Source organism: Musca autumnalis, unplaced genomic scaffold, assembly GCF_047663935.1.
Source record: "Musca autumnalis isolate F117 unplaced genomic scaffold, ASM4766393v1 scaffold_1, whole genome shotgun sequence".
Classification (NCBI taxonomy): Eukaryota; Metazoa; Arthropoda; class Insecta; order Diptera; family Muscidae; genus Musca; species Musca autumnalis.
The window spans coordinates 310,158,969-310,183,410 of record NW_027411644.1 but is presented as its reverse complement, the minus strand read 5'-3'; the positions used below and the strand labels follow the sequence as shown (position 1 = coordinate 310,183,410).

Sequence of the window (24,442 nt, the reverse complement as noted above, 5' to 3'; positions counted from 1 at the left end):
TCCTCAAAACACCTAAAATCGAGAGGTGTCGATATATGGGGCTATACATGTACATTTGTTGACAAATTTAGGGTGGAGAAGTTTAGTGACCAATAGGAACCCCAAATTCGGAAAAAAAATTCGGCTAAATCCTTAAAACACCTAAAATCCGAATGTACCGTTATATGGGGGGCTATACCAAAAGTTGGCCGATAAAGCCCAAATTCGAAGTTGACCTGCCTGTGGAATAGATATACTCGGTTGCAAAAAATATAGCGTTCTAGGTAAATTATTGTATAAAAACCAAGCCGATTGAAGAGCCTGTGTTGTCTACTCTATTTATTATAACGGATAGCAATAACGGTACATTTTGTCATAATTATTGAGACTCCGAAGGGCATATAGCCACCACATAAACCAACAAACCGATTTTCATATACAACAAAACTGTGGTGTAAGCCAATTAATCATAACCCAAGATCTGTCTGTAGTCGCTACAAAATTCGTTGCCAGCCAACCTGGCGACGGACGCTACACCCCAAATAACTACAAATGCTACCTGAGTACAATGCTATGCCATCGAAATTTTAATTTCTTAATCATATGCAAAGAGTCGTCGACGTCGTCAGTCGTCTATTTATTTTAAAGTAGATGACGATTACGGCGGCAAAGAGCAAAATAAAATTTACTCACGCACAGTACACAACGCCACAAAGCCCACCAACCAGCTCAAGAAACAGGTTGACAAGTTTATTTTACAGTTCGGGAAGGAAATTCTTTTAAGAATTGATTTGAATATCGATGAGCAGCGGTGACATTATTTTAATACCTACATACCAACCAAATGAATTTCATGTAAAAGTTAAGAAATTAGACACAGCAACAACAACTAAAGTTAATTAAAAACTTTAACACTCACACACACAGCCACGGAGAATAGACAATAAATAGGGGAAAACAATCTTCTTTTCTTTCTTTAATTACATCAAATGAAAGTGAAAGCTTACCTACCTTCTCACACAGCTGGTCAATGTAGTAATTGGCTGGGTAAGCTTCAATGTCAAGACATTACAAGAGTAACGTAAAGTACGCAAACCCAGACACACACCTGTATACAATACCTACATACATATTTGAAATTTTACCAAAAATCCCATCCCAAGTGACGAAATTGTAACTGAAATCGTAGAAATCAAAACACTACACAAATTGTTTACAAATGCCGCATTGTTTATTAACATCCGTCCATTATTTTGACAATGACGACGAACGCTACGACGACACATCAACAACGGACACATTAAATACATACCATTATTATTTATTGACCCACAACGAAAGACCATTGATAAAGAGGAAGATGAAAGACGGAATTACTAAATTTTTGTGAATTACCAACGCCAGTCGAAACATTGACCGTGATTTTTTGTTTGATCGGTCAATGGTGTTTTTTCGCAAATTTGCTTAACCCACAAGTGATGGTGATGTTAGTAGGGGCTCTTTCAAAGTGATTCGCTAGTTAATGCTTACGTTTTGTTAAGGTGATTCGTTACCTGCAAGTTAAACACCACAAATAAAAACATATGTAGCTTACCACAGCTTTATTTATCTGCTCCCCAAATGCTGTCGGCTAGGGACTTGAGAATATTGTTCCTACATCGCAGCTTGTGCAGACTGTTGTGGTATTAAGGTGGTTTTAACTCAAATGGGAAAATCAATGTCGGATTTGTTTAGGCGGTAGGGGGTTCCGCTTTGGTTTGTTTTTACAGATTGCCAAAGCTTGATCACAATCGGAATATCTTAACCCGTGCGACTCAAAAATCCGACATCATTTTTTTAAAACCACCCTAATGTGGCAATCTTGCAAATGTAACTCCTAGAATCTTGGGATTGTTAGTAGAAGGAATTCTGCTACCATCGACCATGACATCTAACTCTGTTCTCATTTCTGCAGTCCATGTCGTGAGGCCGGAGATTTAGTGACGGATATTTGTATATTTCTCTTCTGGGAAAAGGTGGTAAGATCAGAGAAGTTCTGCCTTTCACAAATGACATTAGGAAGAGTACCTGACGCCAAGATCGTAAAATCATCCGCATACGTCACAATTTCAATGCCGTCTGATGTTTCAGGAAAACAGGAGAGGTAGAGGTTAAACAGTTCCGGAGATTACGTGGGGAACTCTCGGTTTCACTTCTTGTTCCTGAATTCCACGTACGACTGCCGTCCACACATACAAATAATTTTTGATCCAAAGTTTCAAACTTGGCCGGAGGGTAGACTGCTCGATGTCTTCAAACAGCATGGAGTGCTTGATAGTATAAAAGGTTTTTGATAAGTCGAGCACCACCAATATGTTCTATCGCAGGCTTGGTCTGGTTGAGTTCTCCACTAATAATGAGGGGATGGAGTGCAATACCGCTGCAGTGCCGTGCTGCTTATGGTAACATTTTGATTCATCCACAACTGGATAGCTATTTCTGACGTTGGGAGGAATAAAACCTCAAGATTTTTTGCTATGGGCGACAAAAGCGAAGTCTGTCCGCACGATTCACCTTTGCTGCCAGCCTTGTCTGGTATCAATAACGGAACCACCCTGCCGATTTTCCAAACTTAAGGAGCAATGTAGTTGGCTAGCGACAGGTTGAGAACAGAACAGAACCATCCAGCTGTTTTAGCATTACCATGGAGATTCCATCAGGGCCCAATGCTTCCTGATGACATTCGCAACATCGTCCGTTGTAAATTGTGGTGGTTCTTTCGCGGCAAGGAAAAGATCTAATGAAACTTTGTACTCTTCTTTTCTCCCTGTCACTATCGGGGTGCTTGACAAACTGTCGAATTGAGAAAAACTTGCGCACCTCTTTGGATCAGTCAGAATAACTAAGCTAAAAGTGAATGAGGTACAATCTTCTTTCTTTCCAGGATTCGTGTGTGACTCAACCGTTGTCCACAATTCACTTATATCGGCTCCAATGTTGCAACTCTTCGGATGATTTAGCCACTAGTTGCGCTTATGCTTACCGACCAACCTGTTAACTTTCATTGTCAGCGTCCTGTCTCTCTGATTTTAGTTCGACGAAATTTGGTGTATTCCCCGCAGAAAATGTGACCTTCAGAAGTGATGAAATGGGACGATATGCTTATGTAGACAAGTATGGAGAGATGGTCTGACCCAAGAGAAACGACGGTTTGCTAGGTTACACCATGATTTTATCTGGCGAACTGTGACACGCTCCGCTAATTCTGGTCGGGGCGTCCTCAATGACCGTGCAAAACGTAGAGCTATCAATCTGCTCAGCTAGCACTATACACCTCGGATCATTTCCGAAGACCTAATGCCACAACTTATGAACCTAAGACATGTTGGTTATGACCTTCCAAAAGCGGGCGAATATTGGGCCTATAACCTGGACTACAGCTATTTATCGGCGGGATGTATACGTTCAGCAACTGTATCTCGGCAGTTCCTCATGCATTCCACGTACGGGTCATTAGAGCCAGGCTCAAGCGAGATAGGTCTGTATAGGAAAGACTGGTGCAACAGGAAAGCCAATCCCCTACCAACTCAAGTTCTCAACGCTGTAAGCTGCCGCTGTTGTTGAGGGTGGTTTCCACCGCGACCATGATATTCTTCCAACTCGATCTTACCTCGGAGTCAATTGCTATAAAATTGAAAAAAGGGTGCATTTTCAGGGATTGGGACAGCAACTGCTAATGTTAACTATTGCGTGTGCGGCTGCTGTTGGTGGGACTACGGTGGAGTCCCGTATTCTGATGTTCACGTAAAATGTAGCAACATAGTCCCCGCGTAGTCCCTCACATGGACGAGTCCGAAGCAACCACTAAGATGCTCCGACCCCCGGCATTTATTACATCTCACCGAAGTTTGAGTGCGGTGGATTCGTATGTGACAAAACGAGCACCGGACCAAAAGAATCCGGAGCTGCTACCAACACAGACCGGAGACGGAACACGGGTGTTGTATGGTTCCGTGTCAATCCATTATCGACATCGACCATCTCAGTTTTCGCTGGATTGAACCTCAGGCCACTTATTGTGGCCCAAGTACGCAGTGATGTCAGGGATCTGTTCATGATGCCACTCAGCACGAGCGGAAACAAACCAGAGACGAGTATTACCACATAGTCTGCATAACCAACCACCTAACAACTTCGTGTAGGGCTGTGTCTGTCGAGCGCCCTTTAAAATAAGCACGTTGACTGGAAGATATGTTGTTTGAGTTCTCCACATTTTCACGAATATGCACGACAATGAATATGTGTGTTCCCATACTTTTTTAATGGTAAAAGTAGTAAAAGAGCGAACTGTGAAAAATGAGATACACACACAACATTATTCAAAAAGTACGGGAACGGAAAAATGGGGGAAAAACGTCAAAAACTGGAACAAATGTTAAAGTCGGCATATCAGCCAATTAGAAGCCGGCAACCATGTTACTATTTTTTACACGCTCAAATTTGTCGAGTAAAAAGTTTTTAAAGAGAGCGGCACTTAATCGCCTAGCTAGCAGCTGCTGGCTAGATGGGGTTTGATTGCTTCATTTGTGTTTTTCTTTATACATGTGTTGTTCCTACGAGACAGTCATAAGGGAATGGACCACCGTACGCAGTGACACCTTGACTTCTAGGGGGAGTTTCTAAGAACCAGACTTTTATTAAACACTTGTCATCATTCAGATCCTCGGCAAAACTCCTTCACCACATTCATCTTAAAAGTGTATATGTGTGTCGCTCCACTTCACAGCTCCACTGATAAATAAATGTTATCTTAATAAAATATTGAAACAAAGAGCCTGGGATTAAGTAAAGTTGGAAACCCTCTTTGATAGCGTAAATAACAAAAGTTTCAATTAAATTCAGGCGCAACTACGTTCGCATTTTTTAATAAAAGTTTTTTATTGACTATATTGAGAAGACTGAGAGGAAAATGACAACCAAGTTCGGCTTTGTCTCGGCCGATTTTTAATCTTTTGCAAGAAATTACTTAAGCAAGAATGCAATGCCTCCAATGCTCCGAGATCTTTAGTGTTAAACGTTTTGTGGTATAACTAAAATAATATTTTAATAAATGTGTTTATTTCTCGCAGACTGTTTTTAACATATTCGAAACTGTTTTTAATATAGTAATTTCTATGCTTCTGAGCAAACATATCGTGAGTGCTTTTTGTTATCTTATCTCTTTGAGTTAATCACCATTTCTCTTAAATTTAAAACATCAATAGTGGCATTTCTCTTTCGAAATACCATTCAAATTAATTTTGTTCATCTTAATCTTATTTTCGAATTTAAGAAACAGGTTCCAGTTATACTTTTAACTTTGATCACATTGGTTATGCATCATGAATTTGATAGCATGGAGAAAGATGATAGCAATAGAAAACAAAAAAAAAAAACACACACACCAAAAACAACAACAACAAATATGAAAAGGTCATTGTTTTCCCAAAACAAATAAATATAAAAAAGTCAAGAAATAAATAATAATTACACACATTAATATTAATTATTAAATTATTTACACAAAACACAAAAGGGAGAAATTATTAGGACGTTAAATTCAACTCTACAACAGCAACAACAACAGCATAACAGCTTACAAAATAATAATGAGATTCAAGTCTGTCTGGATCAGCAAGTCTTTCCTCCTTGATTTGCAATATCTTGATTTAGACAAAATCTTTTTACATATGTATGACAACACATACATATGTAAAAAGATATTGTCTAAATCAAGAATGAAAGACGTACTGATCTAGACAGACTTTGGGGATACATAATATATTCACAAAATTACAATCTGGAAATATCATATAAATTAGCCATTACTCAGATGGACCTCCACAGAAAATGTATCCTTTAAGCCGAATTAAGAATAGATTTCTAAACCTCTCTATTTGTTGCTTTCTTTCCCTCCTTTGGGTACCTCCCACACAAAATATGAAAATGTTTGACACAAGTACAGTTATGGACACTTCTCGGATATTCATAAAACTCAAATGACTGATGAGCACGAAAACTTACGAATCATTGCAACAGTAATATTTTGAAACATAAAACTTACACTGGGTTTGCTGCTTGCCTTGAATAGCCCATCTGCTCCTACTGACTAATTGTTCTTCAGCTGATTTACTGCTTTCAAGACCTGCCTTTGATTACATAGAACGTTTTTATCACATGCAATACCGTCGTTCGAGATTTGTTCTGGGGTACCCGCATCGTCGCCCATTTTTTATACCAACAACATGATAAAGTGCTCGCTCCAGATCCGCAGTGAGCTTTCTGGCAGAATGTAACCTTCAGTCTGGTGTTTTGCACTCTGAGGTTCCAATCGTTGGGTATGCGTTCCTCAACATTATCAACATGTAGCCAAGCTCTTGAACTGTTCGTCTGACAGCTCCTGTATTAGTTACCAGATTTTCTTCATCATCATGCAGGAAAATGTTCCTGTACCATAACAACTAGTTGGGTGGTTTTCATTCCAGTAAAATGTTCGAACTTCATCCGGGCTTCTGCACAAATTTCCCGCGTTCACGCTTTTCCTGCTCGTTTTTTCTTTTTTTGTTTTCTTCTGAAAATCTTTCCTCTTCTCCCAGTAGTTTCCCTTGGCGCTTCGTTATTGTTGTTGTAGCAACGTAAATACATATGTATGTTGAACCACGGGTGCCACCGTGGTGCACCCGCGCCTTGAACGCAGAAGGTCGGTGGTTCGATTCCCCGGCCAGGCAACACCAAACATTTTTCAACGGTGGCAAAATACCCCTCAGTAATGTTGGCGACATTTCCTGAGTATTTCAGCCTTGAAAAACTGCTCTACAAGTGGTGTCTTAGGACACGTCGTTCGGACTCGGCGATAAAGAGTAGGTCCCATATCATTGAGCTAAATATGAATCGGGGTGCACTCATTGATATGAGAGAAGTCTCCCTTGTCCCGTATAGGATGTTGTGGAACAATGTGTGTGTGTGTGTGTGGCTGTGATTCCGCTGTATGCAGATTCAAAAATTCTGTGCCTCATCGAAATAATGGTTTTAGACCCCAAGTATGTTTGGACGAAATGTGTTTCAGACAATTTGGAGTTGATTTAGCCATGTCCGTCCGTCTGGCTGGCTGGAGCGCACGATAACTCTCGAACGGATGAACCGATTTGGTCTAAAAGTTGGCTATCGCAATATTTTGTCCAAACTTAGTTTAAGTTCGAAGATGGGTTATATCGGTCTACTTCTTCCGGTACCTCCCCCACAAAATTTCGAAAAGTTAGGAAAATTTGTGCGCACAATAACTCTGGAAGGGAGTGACCTTATTGGTCCATACTTTGCACATCATACAATTTCTACCAGACTTAGATGAGGTTCAGATATGGACTTCATCGGTCCACTCCTTCGGGTACCTCCTACAAAATTTCGGAAAAGTTCAGATTAGGACCTGCTCTCGAATCGCTTTGATTTTTGTTGTAACAACTTGTATTCACTGCCCCCCATACGACGGTACAAGTTTCATCAGGGACAAGTCCATACTTCCTGAGCAAATAGCCTGAAAAGTGCAAAAAACCCTATGGCACCGTGTGTAGTGATTCGAGCGGAAAATAACTCTCGAACGGATCTGTCGATTCGGTCCAAAATATGACATTACTAAATTTTTGCCCAAACTTAGTTTAAGTTCAAACATAAGCCATATCTGCTTTCTTTCAGGTATCTCCCCAACAAAAGTTCAAAAATGTTGGGAAAAACTGTGCGCACGATAACTCTTAAAGGGAGTGACCGATTTGGTCCATACTTTACACATCCTAATATATCTACCAGTAGTGCGATTCACTAACTCATTTTTGAGTTAACGACAAATGTCGGTAAAATTAAAACACAAAATTATGAATGAAAAGTTCAAATAAAAGTTGACAACACTGTTGCTATCGGTAGAACTTTACGACTATTTTCTCTTGGTCGCTAACTTACCGAAAAATACCGTTCATTACCGAATTTATAAGAATTTTAATTTTACCGATTTTTGTCGGCAACTCAAAAAATGTGTTAGAGAATCGCACTACAGATATAGATCCAGGGACGTAGCCAGGATTTCATTTCGGGGGGGGCCCACCTGACCAAAATTTTGAAAGTTCATGTTAGCGAAAACGTCTTGTTTAGCAAAGATGTAAACCTTATTTTAGACTTATTCTACTGATGAAATAATTTTCAATACTATTTTTTAGTTCATACGGCGCAAGACTTCTTGGCCAATTTTATCTTGTTTTTAGAACTTTTTTGACAATATGTCACAGTTAATATATGGTATTTTTGGGCGTATCATTTATCAAATAATTCACAACTACAGTGAATGTTATGAAATTCAGTGATATCACTTCGGCAAGGCCAAAAGAAAGCGAATACAATGGAAAACCTTAGAAATATCATAGCATTTAATTTTTAAATATCTTAACATTATAATTTTCAAAAATATGCAAAAATCGCAAATAATTTCTGAAGGCTGAGAACTAATGCTGAGCAATAGTTAGTCTATCCATCAAGAAATTCTAGCACCTAATGGCGGTTATGTAAATGACAAATTCTGTAGCCAAATCGTGCATCTGTCAATAGACTAATTTTGGCGTCCAATCGTCAGACTTCACTTATAGAAATTCTGGATCTTCTTATAAATTTATCAGGAACAAGGGAATCTCTGGAATCCAGTCTTAACTTCGTTTAAAATGAAATTATGTCGCCCAATCCAAGTCCTATACATGTATACATCCTTTTAGCAAAAATCCATAAACACAATTTTTCCCAATCTACATTTTAATACTCTTAGCCTTTAGCCAAAATGTGCCTAATCGAAATAATGACTTTAGGGCCAAAGTGTATTTCGAAGAAATCCGCTTCAGAAAACTTGGAGTCGACTTAGCTATGTCCGTTCGTCTTGGTAGCCGCCTGAGGAGCACGATAATTCTCAAACAGATCAACCGATTCGGTCCAAAATTTTGCCTTCGTGATATTTTGATCTATCTTCTCCTTCGGCAAACTTCCGCAGAGTATTTCAAAAAATTTCAGCAAAGTGCAGTTTAAGACCTCTCTGGATAAGCTGTGTAAGCTTAAGACCTCAATGGTCATGGCTTCACTTCCTTTATGCTAATAATTAGTTATAAGTAAAAATATGAAATAAATAAATTAATAAATAAAAAACTCTTTATAAACGCTTTTTTGCAACAAGTGTCCTCGGGGCTCCTATTACTACAGTACAAGTTTTTCAGAGGCAAGTCTATACTTCCAGAGAAAATGGCCCGAAAGCTGTAAAGAACACGTAAAGCAATCATGTGTAGTGGCTAGTACACACGACACCTTTCGAACCGGATACTGCGTTGATCCAAACTTTCTTTATCACAATATTTCAGCGAGCCTTATATATACAAAATTCGAAGATGGTGCTTTTCGGTCAACTTCTTCTGGTATTTTCCCCCCAAATTTCAAGAATTTTAGCTAAAGTGGTATGCGCGAGTTTTCTTGAACGGAGCAACAGATTTGGTCCAAACTTTGGATTTAGCAATATTTTTTCCAAACTTAGTTTTTGCTTGAAAATGGGCCATACTGGGGTACCTCCTTCACAAACCTTCAAAATAGTTGTTTAAGTGCAGTTTAGAGCGGTATTAAGTTTTTCGTGGGAAAGTCCATGTTTCCTGACATAAGAGTCAAAAGGTGAAAATTATACTGTGGCGAACTGAAATGACTGGTGGGCGCAATATCTTTTAAAAGGAATGGCTCCCAAAATAAGATCTACTCCAAAAATGAACTTTGTCGGTCCGGTCCATTTCTCCATACCTCCTCCGCAACACTTGTGATCAATGATACAAATCCATATTTTTTTGCAAGTTCATACGTCCGAAAATGGCTAAAAATTTCTGAAAATCTCCTAAAGCATAGGTTTAAGGATTTTGGCTGTGTAGCCGCTATTCGATCTGTCTATAGATAAAAGTTTCAATTCACACAGGCTCAGGGTATATTCCTGTCCGCAAAGTCGAGTGGTACTTGTTGAGATTTTGACGAAGAAGAACCTGTTTCCGATCAGGTTTTAGATTTCGTTTGTCGTCACAAGGTCCTTTACCGAAGCAGGAAAAATTAACATTTCTAAAAATCTGCATCCATTGAAAGTACTTCCCAAAATACAATTGCTGTGGGTTTCTATGACGTTTTTTCTGGTTTTATTCAAAGAGTAATCGACAGAAAAATCTCTGAAGATGAAATTCATTGTAATTTTGAAATATTGGAAATAATATGTAATAAATCAATATATATATGTATATAAAGTAGAAAAATGTTTGTACGTTTGTTTGAAGTTTATGGACTCAAAAACCGCTGAACCGATCTTACTGAAACTTTCAGAGTATATCACTACATGGCCTGAAGGTAACATAGGCTATACAAATTTCTGAAATTCCGCGTTGATCCGGAGATATAGCATCAGTATCGGAGATACCTCCAAAAAAATTAGATTTTTTATGCAAGTATCTATAGAATGGTAACAGATAATGTCTCCAAATGTTGGATGTGTGCAGGAATTTGGTCTAGAAATAAATCGGTCTAAAATGGTCTAGAATTGAAATCGGTTCAGATTTGGATATAGCTCCCATATATATTTTCGTCCGATTTCATGTATTTGATGCACCAAACACGCTTTATATACCCGATTTTAATGAAAGTTGCAATTAGTGACGAAAATTGGCCTACAAATAAATTTGTCAAAATATTATAATTATATCATAAAATTATATCATAAAAAATATAATTATATCATAAAAAATGGTTGATATACATATTTTTTTTTATTGCAAATTTCAAACATAATAAAGAATTTGTAATTCTTGTGAATTTCAAAATAGTTCATTATAAAAACGTGTTAGAGAAAATATACAAACACTTAAAACCACAAAGATTAAGCAACAGTTTTACATTTTATTATTGAATTGCTCTCATAAAAACTTTTAAAAACAAACTATCGCAAAAATGTTTTTTCTGGATGTTGTTTATAAGCCAAAGTATTGGACCTAATACGTTACAAACGTTTAATAAATACAAATAAACGTATTGTTCTGAACTCAGTAACACAGTCAGCCTAAAATTCTGATTAAACGCTTAAACAACACCTTAAAACTTAAAAAGAACTATAGATAAAATTGCTCAAAAAGCAAGTTAGGCTTTTATTATCATTATTTTTATATTTTCAAATATGTTGGACAATAAGTATACCAATGTAGTTAAATAATTCTCTGTAATGCTTCCAACTACTTTACATATTTCTTGAAAAATTTAAAACAGTTTAAAATTTTACTCAAAAATTAAAAAAATGTGTAACATAAGCTAATATCCTATGGGAACTAAAATCATTTCGGGGGGGGCCCGGGCCCCCCGGGCCCCCCCCTGACTACGTCGGTGTATAGATCAGGTTCGAATATGGAATATATTTGTCCACTCCCTCGGTTACCTCTCACACAAAATTTCTGATAAGTTCACATTAAAACCTGCTCTCGAATCACTTTGATTTCGCTGCCTCAACGTACGGACGGTAAAAGTTGTTTTCAGGTGCAAGTCCATACTTCATGAGAAAACAGTCCGAAAGGTGTAAAAACTCCGATAGCACCATATGTAGTGGCTGGGGAGCACTATAACTCTCGAGCTAATCAACCGATTTCGTCGAAAATTTGGCCTTCGCCATATTTGGTCCAGAATAAGCTTCAATTCGAAAACGGGCAATACCGGTCCACATCTTTCGGTACTTTCCCCCAATATTTAAACAATTTCACTAAAATGGTATGCACGACATCTATTGAACGGGACAGCCGTTTTGGTCCAAACATTGGATCTCCTAATATTTTGTCCAAATTTAGTTTGTCTCATATCGGTCCTCTCCTTAGCGTACCTCCCCCAAAAAGTTCAACATTTGTGTCTAATAGCAGTTAAAAAAACCCCTAAATATATTCGATCTGTTGGGTGCCACCGTGGTGCAATGGTATGCACACACGCCTTGCACGCAGAAGGTCGTGGGTTCGATTCCCCGGCTAGGCATCATCAACGGTGGCAAAATACCCCTCAGTAATGTTGGCGACATTTCCTGAGTATTTCAGGCATGTAAAACTTCTCTACAAGTGGTGTCTTAGAACACGCCGTTCGGACTCGGCGATAAACTGTTGGTCCCATATCATTGAATCGGGGTGCACTCATTGATATGAGAGAAGTCTCCCTTGTCCCGCCAGGGATGTTTGTGAAACAATTATAAAACATTCGATCTGTCCGTAGATGATTAATGGAACATCTAACACACTTGTGTATCACAACATGATCAACCTGGTTTCCGGTTTTTTTCATAAAACCCACCCAAGGGGTGCCACTGTAGTGTAATGGTATGCACACCCGCCTTGCACGCTGAATATCCCATTTTGATTCCCTGCCTAGGCAACATGAAATTTTTAACGGTGGCATAATACCCCTCTGTGTAATATTGGCGACATTCCATGAGCCATGAAAAGTTACTCTATAAGTGCCGTTCGGACTCGGCGATAAACATTAGATCCTATATCATTCAGCCAATATCAATCGGGGTGCACTCATTGTTATGAGAGAAGTCTCCCTTGTCCCTTCTGGGATGTTTGTGGAACATTTATTATTACACACCCACTTGACCTTGTAAATGTTGAGGTATTGGAAACTGGTGCTGCTCACTACCCATGTTTTTGTCGCTGCATAATCTGTCGGCGAAAGTCTTTGTCACATGTTAAGGCGGAACTTGCCCTTCAAATCTGCTAGAACAATCTTAATATCATGGCCCAGGGCAGCGATCATATGCTCCCTCTAGGAACTCGTAGAATATATGCCAGATCTGTTGATCTTTCTCTTCGGTCATGGCATGGTATAGTAGCGACTGATACCAACAAACTTTGATTTTAGTTGGTAGCCGCAGGGAATTTAGAGCTTTCGGAATAAATTGTATCTTTGTAACCAGGACCACTGCTCGCACTACAGTAATTTTTTTTATGAGGAAATACCCAAAGGCCCATCTTTGAAATTGATTTGATTTTGAAAGCAATATTACGCTGTACAAAGTTTGAACCAAATCTGTTATTCTCTTCGAGAGAAGTGTTTTTGTTTGACAACAAATGTATGCCTCCATTGACCGGACTATAACTGTTATATGTACTACCAATCTGACAAATATAGCGTACCTTCGATTCTGGGGTTGCCCAAATTTCAAGTGATTATCACTCATTTATGTTATCTCCGTCTCTAATAACTCTCCCTCAAAATTCATTGATAAACAAATGATTTGCATTAATTAACAAATAAATGTTTTATGGAAGTAGCATTTAAAACAAAAGCAAAAAACCAAAACAAGTATTTGCTACTGTTGCTGTTGTTGTTTTTATCAGAAATTTCTTTAGTCTGATATTCAGTTCGGACCAATTAAATAGTCATCGGTCGGTAGTCGAACAAACAAAACACGTCGGACAACAGTTAGCCGAGTTAAAAATGCAATATCAACATTTAAATTTGAATATTTTTGCAATCGCGAATGTCGTTATTCTTGCCCTGGGACAATTTAATAATTTTCAACCATTTAATAGATACATTTATGCCAGTGCACAAGGGCCGCCACGAGGAGGTTTTGCACCACAGGGATTCGCAGCACAAAATGGATTTGCACAACAGGAATACACGCCACTGAATAGATTTCCGCAGCAACAGGGATTTCCACAGCAACAACAACAGCAATTCCCACAGCAAAATGCATTTCCAGCAACTTCTCCAAATAGATTCCCACCACAACAACAATATTCTGCAGCCATTATATTTCCATCATCCGAGTTCTCTGAACAAAATCAATTTCCACAAGAGGATTATACTCCAGGAAATGGACCTCCAAAGGGGGATTTGCAATCGTATGTAGGTATACCACCTAGAGGTCCACCACCACCCGGACCACCTCCTAGAGGTCCACCACCACCCGGAAAACCGCCTAGAGGTCCACCTCGCAGAGGTCCTCCACATAGGGGACCGCCTCGAGGACCTCCACCGCGAGGACCCCCACCAAGGGGTCCTCCACCGCCAGGTTTTGTTGGAGGTCCTCCACAATCAGATGGATCGCCGCCAGGTTTCCAATTCAGCAGAGGTTGGTCTAGGCGTGAACGTTTGCCATGGCCATCCCAAGCCGGTTTTCACAGACCCCAATATAATACCCATTTATCATTTGAATTTGCCCGACCACACACCGCCGAAGGACGTCACTATCAGGATTTCTATAAGATTTATCAAAATTTACACTCCAAACTTGAAGACGATGATGATAATGATGTTAATGATGACTACAATGATGATTTCGATGGGCGTTCTGTAGTAGCACCGGGACAATATCCTCACATGGTAAGTTAAATAGAGACAAATATTTTTGTATACTACACTCCACGTCAGTAGAATAGAACACCTAAATTAATGTTAATGTTAGCTTATTTATACCAAAACGAATGAATCTGCGTTTTTAATCTTGTGGGGGATTTAAAGTCTGTGATGTTCCGTATCAAACACAGAAAAAATTATGTTTCTAGCTCTTCGCGAAATGATTTTCTGATCAATTTTCCGATAGTACTATGAAAAATAGGCATTTATTTTTGGTCATCAGGATAGAACAGTCACGCTATTTTCGCGAATTTTTGAGATATTAACGCCGAATTTTCTTTCAGTCGATAAAGCAATACTTTTTAATAACTTTCACCAAAGAAAACCTATTAATTATTCCGCGGACATCGAAATAACAGCGTTAAAAGGTTTAAATTGACAGATATTTGAAACATCTCGGAATATCAATAGGAGTCGCGCAGTTTTGTCATATTTCTTCACAATAAGATAGAATACGACACAGACTACCTCGACGGATACAATCGAGTGCTTCGGATGCTGATAAGATGGAAAATTTTCAAAATAATTATGAAAAACGTCAAAATTTCTTATAAAAACCATGATATTTTGTCCTATAAAATGGTTTTTCCGCGAACAAGTCTGCCGTTTAAAGGTTTGGAAATACGCTCCAGATTTTGAGGAAGATAATCTGATATAGAAACAACCGCTATTTTAATACACTGTAGGAAATTTTAGCACATTTTTCAAATTGAACACACCCTTTGGACTTTGAATTTTATGTGTTCTTATTTCGGTGTCCGCGACTGTTCTCAACAGTGTTATGCTCCAATATAAATGGACTAGTTTATGCTCTCCATACCGGATTTTACGAATTAGTAGTTTGTTTAATTGAACTCGCAAATGTAAAAGCCCCGTTTTCGCGGGAAAACACAGTCATGGAAATTGAGGTTTTAGGTTTCGTATGTTGTTTTAAAAAGTACTAATATTTGCTTCAGTGCATTAAAATAATGGTTGTTTTCGTATCAGATTATCTTCCTGCTAATCTGGAGCATACTCCCATACCTTTGAACGGTAAACTTGTTCGCGGAAAAACCATTTTATAGGACAAAATATCATGGTTTTTATAAGAAATTTTGACGTTTTTCATAATTATTTTGAAAATTTTCCATCTTATCAGCATCCGAAGCACGCGATTGTATCCGTCGAGGTAGTCTGTGTCGTATTCTATCTTATTGTGAAGAAATATGACAAAACTGCGCGACTCCTATTGATATTCCGAGATGTTTCAAATATCTGTCAATTTAAACCTTTTAACGCTGTTATTTCGATGTCCGCGGAATAATTAATAGGTTTTCTTTGGTGAAAGTTATTAAAAAGTATTGCTTTATCGACTGAAAGAAAATTCGGCGTTAATATCTCAAAAATTCGCGAAAATAGCGTGACTGTTCTATCCTGATGACCAAAAATAAATGCCTATTTTTCATAGTACTATCGGAAAATTGATCAGAAAATCATTTCGCGAAGAGCTAGAAACATAATTTTTTCTGTGTTTGATACGGAACATCACAGACTTTAAATCCCCCACAAGATTAAAAACGCAGATTCATTCGTTTTGGTATAAATAAGCTAACATTAACATTAATTTAGGTGTTCTATTCTACTGACGTGGAGTGTATATAGAATTTATTTTCATATTTTCGGTATACTTGTTAGACTTGATCAGCAGAGAATAAAAATTCTCTGATCCCCTTCAATTTTTTAAATATTTTTTTTATAAAAAAAAATTATTGCTGTCATATTTTAATTTTGATTATGAAGCGACGTCATTTTTTCAAATTCGAACAGATTAAAGATGTTAGAAACATCTCGGTACGTACAAGCCTGCCTGCATTACTTCATCCAATTTCAATACTCTCAGTATCGAGGGTAACGATGACATACATATACTTAGGTTACCCAATAATGGAATTTTTTTTATTTTGAAAAAAGCTTACCATCTATTTTTGCACCCCGATCGATTCGATAAGGTGGACCTATACTGACAAATTTTGGGGGGAAAGTTTTGCACTCTCAAAGAGCACAATCGAAATACCAAATTTCAGCCATTTAGGTAAGATAATGTCACTAAATCCTTAAAAATACCGAAAATCGGGAGGTACCGGTTTAAGGGGGCTACATCAAAACGTGGAGCTATACTGACAAATTGTTGGGAGAAAGTTTTGCAGTCCCAAAGAAGACCAAATACCGAAATCGGGAGTTATCGTTCTAAAGGGGTTATATGAAAATGTGGACTAATAACATGGGCGTAACCAGGGATGCTTTTTGGTCGTTCTTGGGGGGGAGGGGGCAAATGGTTTTTTTACATACAAATGAACTGTTTTGTAGGAACGAGGGGGGCAGCTGCCCCTACCTAGCTATTCCTGGCTACGCCCATGACTTATACATATACATTTTTGGGGGAAAGTTTTGCAACAACAAAGCAGATAAAATAAGATAATGTGGATGAAATCGTCATTTATATGGGGGATATATCAAAACGTGGACCAATATAGTCCATTTGCAATACCTAGGAATAATAGAAACTTCAGTAACAATTTATAGAACTCTATTTTAAATATCGCCAAAGATTTAAATACAGTTCTATGTCTTTGATATTGCGAGCTGTATCCTGATTTCAACAGACGGACGGTCATAAGGATATGGTTATATCCACATAGAATTTTATTCTGATCAAGAATATATATACTTTATAGGGTTCCCGAAACCTGATATCTGAGCGGTCATTATTTAAAGAACTACTAGAAGCTAAAATCCCTATGGAGCACAACATTGAACTTGTCGCATATATCTGATCAACCAATTTTTGCAAAACTAACAAAACTTCTGGAAGAGTACGAGAGGTGCAAGGAAAATAAGAACCTTTACAAACTGTAAATTGCATAATCCAAGAGGAATTACAAAGCTGTAGTCCTACAAAGCAGCAACGTTGTGCAATCAGCTTTCCCCAGAGGGCATCTGAAATCCCAACCCCTTATCAGTCGGGAAAGGCTATCTACAAGAAATCACGCTTTACCTATAGAAGTGGATTATGCACGTGGTTCTCAAGTGTAGTATGCACTGTGACGACAAACACCTTGAGAACCTTGAATATTAGGCCGTGGTTCTCAAGAACGAATCTATCGAAATTATATAAATTGAAAGATTGGAATGCTCAAACAATCGCAAAAGGACTCCAGAATATTACAGGGGAGCTCAACTTGTGTGGATCAATTGTGATGAACATTGCCTATACAACAAACGTGGACAGGCGTTTATCAGTTGCCAGCACCATCTGCTTGATCGCTTCACTGGTCCAATAAATAATCCACAGTACTGTTTTATACAAGCAATTACGATCAATATAAAGCAGCCTTCGCCAATGAAATCAAAGAAGCAAGTAGCTGCATAGACGACATGCAGTTTCTTTTCCATCGCTTCACTTTTGTAAAATGTTAAGCAGATCACAAAAATTTGCATGCGCGCTGAAAATCTGATCGTTCATTCTAAGTCATGAGGTGATCATTGGTTCAGTAGTCAATTGTTCCAAGCTGGCGATTTTGTAGAACTATTTGCACCTGGGGAACTGCCTTCCACACCCGTTAAAGGTAGTGAGCTAACATGTGCCGCGCGTTCACTCGTAAGAAATATAAAACTTGGGTTTGGGCGTCGTGTTAGTAACTCACCACCCCTATAAGAAAGCATCCTAATATTAAAAACGAAGAAAAAGAACAAATAAACCCGTACGTACCAGATTAAACGTAGCAAATAAAGTACGAACAGACACAACAAGGAAGTTGGACATCGGTAAGCTGCAATTACAACAGATCTGGCCCAACTGCTTAATCAAAAGCACTCCTCGACCCGATAACATATCAACACAATGGAAAAATATTGCCCACTCCATGCAAACAGCGGCAAAATCCATACTTGGATACCAGAGATATCCACCAAGGAACCCATGGTACGACCAGGAGTGTCATGCTGCTACCAAAAAGAAAAATGCGGCATATAGGATTACTCTACAACCAGTAGCAACACCTATCGAACGAGAGAGGTATTGAGAGAAAAGGAGAGAGGAGAAATGTATTTTCCGCAGGAAAAAGGAAGAAATTCTACCAAAGAGTGAAACATTAAACTGGTGGCTTTGATACAGGCACACTCTTCTGTAGAGACCAGCAAGGTAATTTGGTAACTGATACAGATACTGTGCTCGGGATATCGAAAGATCGTTTTTCCAAACTGTTGGCATCCAATAGTAGCGAAGTAGACGAAGATACCACAGATTCAATCCCAGAAGATTGTATTGAATGTATACCGCCCAGCGAAGATGAGGTAAAGTAGCAATTAACCGGCTGAAGAATAATAAGGCAGCATGAGCCGATGGCCTACCAACCGAGCTGTTCAAAACCGGAGGCGACACGCTGAAAAAGTGTCCTCAGTTAAAGTAAGAAATAACCTCTCCGAACAGTTTAGTACCAAAAGAGGTTTCAAACAAGGAGACAGCCTTTCGTGTGATCTCTTCAACGTCCTGCTGCATAAAGTTATATGAGATGCGAACGTCAAAGGAAATGTCAAAATTTACACCAATATCCACATGTTACTTGCTTATGCTGACGATATAGAGATCATGGTCCAATCAGTAAAAGAAGTTACAGATGCCTTTAAAAAGGTCGAAGGAGAATCTGTTATAGTTGGTCTGACGGTAAACAGCGAGGAGACGAAGTCGATGGTGTCGGAGCGCATTGCGTCCATAGAGCTTGGATCAACTGTGAAAGTTGGCTCGTATAATTTTGAGGTAGTTAAAGACTTCGTCTACCTCGGCGCTACCATAAACACAACAACAACATCAGTTGTTATTTATTTTTTTATTTAGCGTGTGGATTTTTTTATAAAAAAATTACAGAGTTAGTTTTGATTTTATGTATCTACAGATTCAATGTGTGTAGCCAGGATATTACGTCTGTTGAAAGGGACTGTACTTCCTCAATATTTCCTGGAAAAGATAGCATCGGACAATTGTAAATTATGTGGTCGATCGACTGGGTTTGGGCTCCGCACACGCAGATAGGGTCGTCGGCGTGACTCCATCTATGTAGGTTTTCCATTGTTCGGCCTGTGGAAGAGCGCAGTCGATTTAAATTATACCAGGGTTTGCGTGGTAGATCGAATTCAGTTGTTCTATTTTGTGGGTTGAAAAGAGGACTGCTGCGACCCATAGAGTTCCACTGTGATAGCCAAGCAGTATGTGTATTAAAATCTTCGCTGTGTAGCTGTTTGGCCAGTAATAATGGCGGTTTTATGGATTTCAGCCTGGATTCATATGCTATTGATAAATCTCGATTGAGGGGGATGCTGGTATTTTCGGTGATTTTATTATACTCCTGGAGAAGAGCGTGTTTTCTTCTTATGTTTGGAGGTTGAATGTTCTATAGCATTGGGGGCCATACTATCGGTGTTGATTTTAGTGTCCCTGTTATCAATCTCATGGTGGAGTTTAGTTGGGCGTCACTTCGTTTTACGTGGTGACTATTGAACCGTATTCGGCTGTTGAGTATATCAGAGACAAGGCAGATGTTCGAAAACAGTTGGCCGAGGCACCCCAATTCGTTCCTGCGAGTTTCTGGATGATGTTGTTTCTAGATTTGATTTTTTGGGCTGTTTTATTAAGGTGTTGTTTAAACGAAAGGGTTCTGTCAAGGGTTATTCCCAGGTATTTTGGATTGAAGTTGTGGGAGAGAACAGACCCATTAAGGCGAACTGTAAGTTGTTTCCCTGCATCAATATGCGTGAGGTGGAAGCAACATACTTCGGTTTTCGGTAGACCGGGCTTTAGTCTCCATCTTCGGCAATAGGATGAGATTATTGATAGATCATCCTCTAAAGCCTTTTCCAAAATATGAAACTTAGAGTTTTGTACTGCGAACGCCATATCGTCCGCGTAGATGAACTTGCGGGAAACAGTATCAGGAAGGTCGTGCGTGTACAGATTGAAGAGTGTGGGAGCTAGAACTGAACCCTGTGGCAAGCCGTTGCTGGGTTTTCTCTATCTGCTATGATTGTTGTTTAGATAAACAGTGAAGAGGCGGTCGCTGAGGAGAGCTGATATAATGTTACAAATTCTACTGCACGGTATGATCTTATTTAGTTTCAGCAGGAGTCCTTTTTTCCATACTGTATCATAGGCAGCCGACAGATCGACGAATGAGAGCGCTGTTTTTTGCATTTGGTCGAAACCATTTTCTATGAAATTCGTGAGTGCTAGTACTTGGTCGGTGCAGTTCCTACCTTTTCTAAATCCAGCTTGTTCAGGTGGGATAAACTTCTCTATTTCTTCATCAATACGGCTCAATAAAAGCCTTTCAAATAACTTTAGGCACACTGAGAGGAGGGCAATCGGACGGTAGCTCGAAGCTTCAGCTGGTTTGAGAAGGGCAATGACTTTTGACTTCTTAAAGAGACCCGGGATACAGCCTGAGTGAAGGATATCGGTGTAGAATCTGGCAAGCAATTTCCTAGTACGGGGACCACTATGTTTTATGAACTCTGGGTAGATGCAATCCACCCCTGTGCCTGTTCCATTTTTCATCGTTGACAGTGCTTGGTCAATTTCCGATACGGTGAAAGGGTGAGAGAAGGAGTCATTTGAGGTGGTGTGACTACGTAGGGCCTTTAATTCCGAGTTAATATTTCGCGTGAACGGTTTCTCAGCCTCGGCCTTAGATAAATTGACTATATGGGCGGCAATGATGTTTGGATCCATCTTAGGACTTGTGGGCGAAGGGGGGTTTGCAGCCCCAAGATTGCGAAAAAGTTGCCACGAAGTTGAAGCGATCAAGTTAAGCGTTAAATTAGAAGGCTTGATATCTCAGATTGGGAAAATAAAGCAACAATAAGAGAGGAATGGATATATTTTTTTTTAGTTCGGTTTATGGAACAAATGTTCTATATACGACCAGCTAAGTAAGTATTTGCAGCTCTGAATGAAGCTTTCAAATGCTTGAAGACTCACTGGAAATCATATTAATCTCCAATCGGCATTGACCAAAGCAAGACTTACACAATTCCTACTGAATTCATGAATATTTATTCGTCCATATTTAACTTTTCGGTGTGTTTGATGATCCTATGTTATGTTACCTATATTTAGATCTAAAGGTTGTGTTCAATTATATACAATGACTTCCAAAAAATTTCACAAACTTCTAATCAACAAAGGAAAGAAATATTATTTTGTTGGTGAGGTTTTTTATCGAATCATTTTATATGTAAGATTTTATCTAATTTTAAAAGAGGAACCACCCTTATACACACTTTGATACGATGAAAAATGTTCCACATCGACATAAGTGTCACATATGTTAAGAACAAATCCGTTTCAGATAATTTGGAGGCGATTTAGTCATGTACGACATGTACGACTGTCTTTTTGGCTGGAGGGCAGGATAGCTCTCGAACGAACTAACCGAACTTTATTTAGCCTAATACTTCTTCCAAACTGTTAATTGAAATTTCGAGTTCTCCATGGACAGAAAACATCTGCGCCATCTGGCCAAACTTGAAATGTTTGCAAATTTCCCAGCAAGAGTTCTCAGTTAGAGAACTGTGAAACAGCCTCTCTCAACTCGCTCTCATTTATTGGACAATTTTTTAACGATCGAATTTCTAAAAAATGTTAGGATAACACATTGTCTTGTTTATTAGCACGTTACGAAATGATGTGATCCTACTTTACGGTTTGTTATTTCTGTTATTAATTGTCAGATTACTGTCATTCTTCTCAGTAGTTCGTCCTTAGATAATAACTATAATAATAACGAGACGATTGTCGCATAGCGGTCTCATAGCGGTTGATGTGTAGGACTTCGCCAGATATCATTTTTTCAATAGAATCTCCTTAGGTCAATATAGCTCGATTAATTAAATTAATTAAAATCTTACAAATAATAAATAAAATAAAAATTCAGCTGAGCCCGCCTGGGATTTGAACCTGGGTCGTCACCAACCAAATAGAAGTCGTCATCCCAAATTAAAAACTTCAACACTCATAATTGTGACACCAGGCACCGTCGAAAGTGTGGTTTGTTGCTGTAATATGCAATACCAACAAAATAATATGTTTTTCGTTGAGATTAAAAGAACACATAACAGGATTTGGTTTTGTTTGCAAGTGAAGTTGTTAGGGTTTAGGTAGTGCCAAAGAAATTCTCAATCAGAGTGTTGCTTTGGACACGTATCTATTTGAAGGAACAATTGACACTTGGCTATAAAAAGTTTTTTGTTGAAAAACAAGGGAACTGATGATTATCTGTGGCGGGATCCGAAGCTATAGTCTTCCCTGCCTTAAACCTTGGTAAACTTCGCTTATTTTTCCCACTAATAAAAGAAAGTTGTTTTAATAAAATATTAAAACAACGACAATGGGATTAAAGGCCTTGCATTGATTGATTTTTAAAATGGCTTTCTCTTCTACCACAGGCTACCAGCAAAATTTCTGCAGATAAAAAATGACTGAACTGATTTTTCGACTTTTTTGACGATTATTTCACAATGAAAAAAAATGGACGAAAAACAGAAGAAAAAGTCGAACGCTGACAAAACTAAATTAAAAACTGTGAAATAAAAGACGAAAATTGATTTTTTATGTTTCTTTTTGACATTGCTGCCAGATCTACCATTTTTCCCGTTCCTTTACTTTTCTGGTAAAAATGTTCATGAGAGAGCAAGTTTGAGCAATTTTGACACTTTTCTCTTTTACCACTCTTACCATTAAAAAGTAAAAGAACAAAGCTAATAATAACAATAATAACAGTAATAATAATTTTCGTATTACTTAGACGTGGTTCCCTGGCCTGTGGCCTTCTACTTCTTTGGCCAAGCTCCTCCGTTTGCTTGCTCTAACCTTACCTAGGTCCACCTTTTTCTTTCCCAGCAGCTCCTTGCGATTGCATTCCACTGTTCTTCATCTCTTATCGAGATATCGTCTGTTACCTTCGCTGCTTCTCTCCGGAGTTCGGTCCATCGGCTTCGTATAAGCAGAAAGGGAAACTGCACTTTCCTCGTTTAAACAAATACTTCCAGAAATATCCATGTCCGGATAGCAATGTTTTCTATTCACCCATCTACCTACATTCGGGATAAGCTTCGTAGTCCATCTGCCATAGATTTCCTTATCCTAGCGCCTTTGCCCTTTTTCATGCGTGTCTTCCTTCACTTGCTTTGCATTCGCATATGTATTTTGGGAGAGCTTTGCCTCAAACTATTTCGACCGCTCCTCTGCCACTAGGTCAATGGGTATCATTCCCGTGCGATATGCAGAAGCAACTCGCAAAGCCGCTGTACTGCTAGTAATTTGGCATTTTGTGCCGTTGGCAGACTCCGTGCCCAAATTTCGCAACCATAGAGGAGAATACTGTTGCACGCCTCCATCAGTAATTTCCTTTTATTGGGGAGAGGCCCTCAGACATTTTTCATCAGTTTGCTAAGTTGGGCTGTGACAGCTTCCTGTGTGCGAATGACTATGTTATTTACTTCCATGTCGACTACTGCTGGAATATGCTGCCTTGTCAATAATATTAACTTGGTTTTGTGCATGGCCAACTCCGATCCGTGCGATTCCAGCCATACTCTGGTTCGGATCATTACTTGTCTTAGCCTGCGTTGTGCTTCCTCTATGTTTATGGGTTTAAAGTTTTCCTTCTAGAAATCAGCCTCTCCACTGGAGTGTAGAAGCAGTTTGAAATCGCCCAATAAGCGAATCGCTTGATTGAAGTCTGCCTCCATTAACATTTCCGACCATTATAATATGATTCAAACAATTTTACAGAATCAATTAATATTCTTTCATTTGTCATACATATCTTAACCCTTAAACTAAAACGTCACCATATGCAAATTACATACTTGAACTTCCAAATGGTGCCGCATAAAAAATTAATATTTCACGTGAGCCGTATAAAACTAGTCCCCTTTCCCCATAAACAAGTTTTATTGATTTCAAAATGTAAAGTGATTCCCCATT

General features: G+C 38.7%; 1 protein-coding gene across 1 annotated transcript in view; it reads left to right on the top strand.

Annotated features, from left to right (window-relative positions):
- The window catches only part of LOC141391434 (serine protease snk), a 41,117-nt gene that overhangs the window by 5,253 nt on the left and 11,422 nt on the right, over positions 1–24,442 (top strand). The window lies entirely within an intron of this gene.